This window comes from Bidens hawaiensis, unplaced genomic scaffold (genome assembly GCF_021521415.1).
Source record: "Bidens hawaiensis isolate Kalapana, Puna unplaced genomic scaffold, B.hawaiensis_p1.1 tig00002477_1, whole genome shotgun sequence".
Taxonomy (NCBI): domain Eukaryota; kingdom Viridiplantae; phylum Streptophyta; class Magnoliopsida; order Asterales; family Asteraceae; genus Bidens; species Bidens hawaiensis.
The window spans coordinates 2,736,031-2,738,784 of record NW_027491136.1 but is presented as its reverse complement, the minus strand read 5'-3'; the positions used below and the strand labels follow the sequence as shown (position 1 = coordinate 2,738,784).

Genomic DNA, 2,754 nt, shown 5'->3' with positions numbered 1-2,754 from the left:
GCATTATTGCCTTTATAGTGCTTATTTCACCTTTTAATCATTGTAATTAAAGTTAAGTATCACCACTAATCGGGTTATTCTGGTTAACCCGAAACCCGACTTCCCCCCCCCCCCCCCCCAAAATGAAGTCGAAATATGACCCTCTTAACAATTTGTGTTATTCAGGTTAACCCGATTAATACTTTTTGACCATATTTAACCCGACCTGAATTTGCTTATTCGGGTTCGGGTATTTTGAACAACCCTAGTTATGAGTGGATGAGAGATAAAATATTATTATTCATGAGTAAACTTGGAGAAACAATGTTTATTTTCTATAATTTTTTTTAAATATTTGTTGTAAGTGGAGAAGAAAGAAATATTAATGATAAAGATATAAAAAAGCTTTATTTAATTGAAAATGATAGAGAAAAGGTAATGATTTTTAGTGTAATTATAGAGATAGAGAAGCTAGTGATAATACTCTTATGTGTAAGTATTAACATAAATAGATCTTCGAGATCTTGTGAGACATCATTAAAAAGGTCTTATGACCATCCAATTTATTCAAAACAAGTTGTTATAGGCGATGACACGAACCATCCAATTTATCGAGACATCCTTAATATAACCTAGAATAAGATAATTAAAAAAAGAGAAATATCTCATAGAATAGTCACAAAGTTTCAAAAGTGTTCCAATTAGGTAACTCATATACTTTTTTTTTCAAATTGGGTCACGAAATCTTCAAATCAAGCATCATCTGATTTATTGCGCATCTAGAAAACAATGGAGGAAACACGTGAGGGTCGGGATTTACAATATATATCGTTATATGTAAAAAAAAATTAAAAACGCTAATTATATTAAAAATAAAAAATAAAATTCACGTTATCACTTACATCAACATAAAAAATCAGAGAAAAAGACTTCCTTATTGAAAAAAAAAAAAAAAACATTTTAAAACCTTATAATTTAATAAAACATGAAAGTCGATTAAATTAATTAGAACACTTTTTATTAATTTGAACCTCAATAAAAATATTTTGAAACAAGTAAAAAAGAAGCAGCTGAAGTGCTGACTGCACGGCACGATTGTTTAGTTTCCCGTAGATGGAAGTGAAATCCGCAATAATTAGGGTTACCTTCCTTCGCGGGTAACTCCTACTTTTGATGTTTCTTTCTTTGTTTTGATTTTAGGGCTTATAACTTTCTTATCCTTCCTTCGTCTTTATTAGTATATGCTTCCTGTTTGATAACTGTCTTGCTTTCAATTTCATGATTCCTAAGTGTTTATGCCTGCCTGCCTGCTAGGTTATTTCACCCACTGTTAAATGGACCTTTTCTTTTAATACTTGAATTATTAGGCTCATTCTGTGCAGCATTGTTTAGTATCAAATTCACAACTGAAGATGAAAACTAGAAGTATGAGCAAAGCTGAACGATTGTCTTCGGATAGAATCAGCACACTCCCTCAACCCATATTAGAAACCATCCTATCTCTTTTACCATCAACAGATGGGGCGGCAAGGAAATGTATAAATTTGAGCTGTATCTTGAGAAACGAGTTATATCAGAACAAACGTATGAAGTTTTCCATGATTTACACCAAGTTATGGCACTCCGCCAGAGTCCAATACAAGAGCTCACGCTTAACATGTGTAGCGATTTTGATTTTTTCGAATTTGATCAAATATTACTTAGTTTGTCGAGGAACCATACTGTCAAGAAACTACAACTTGCAGGATTGGATGATGAGGATGTCGACGGTTGGTATAAATTTCCCATGTCTATCTTCTCGATGCATCACTTGATAGACCTGGATCTCATTTTTTGTGAGCTTGACCATCCACCAGTATTCAGTGTATTATGTAGCCTTCAAAGCTTATCCTTGTGGGATGTAAAGATGCCTACAAAAACCCTTCTGCGTATTTTATCCAATAGTCCATCACTTAAGAGCTTCAGTCCGGTAAGTTCCCACTTGAATATGCGTTTTCATGCCACGGGCTTTTGAAAGTACCTACCTGAATATTGTTACGTTCTGCAGCTTTTATCTTTTCCCTATGATAAATGCACCATTAATGAGCTATTCGGGTGTTTACCTGTGATTGAACGTCTAACTACTTGGTGTAATGTCTCTGAGGTAATGTATATCCGCATTATAAAATAGATGAAGTGAAAGTTTAGAACTTTGGTTGTTAATCTTTGTTTTGCCTATGCTTTAAGTGGCTTGTTCTAGACTCGGTTCCACAAGAGCTTCCAACCCCACTAATACACCTCAAATACTTTCGTATTGGAAATATGGTTTGTCTTGACGACTATGTATTGGCTTTTCTTCTTGTTTTGATCAAGTGTTCTCCAAACTTGGAGAATATTAGCCTAACGGTAAATGCATAACTATATCTTGAAATGTGTTTGTTTTTTTGATTCTCATACCAAAACATGCTGACACAAACCTTCCTGTAGCTTGAATCTGGTCATAATTGTTATGAGGAATACTCCACTGTATGGGAAGGTTATTCAAATGTTTGGTTGTAGCATCTGACAGAATTAGAGATTGAATATTTGGGCAACTCGAAGCGTGAGATGGAGTTTGTGAAGTTTTTCTTGGCGAGGTCACCCAAGCTGAAGAAGTTGAGCATACGCAGCTGGGTTGAACCAAATCAAGAGTCGGAGATGTTAAAAACTCTCTTTGAAGCTCCACGTGCATCAGCTGTAGTAATAACCGTTGAAAGTTGCTACGTTGACATTATATCACTCTTTAAACTTTCTTGA

The 2,754-nt window shown here is 34.5% G+C and overlaps 1 pseudogene; it reads left to right on the top strand.

Moving 5' to 3' along the window:
* Nucleotides 1-1,374: 1,374 nt before the first annotated feature.
* Nucleotides 1,375-2,754, top strand: LOC143619534 (F-box/FBD/LRR-repeat protein At1g13570-like; annotated as a pseudogene).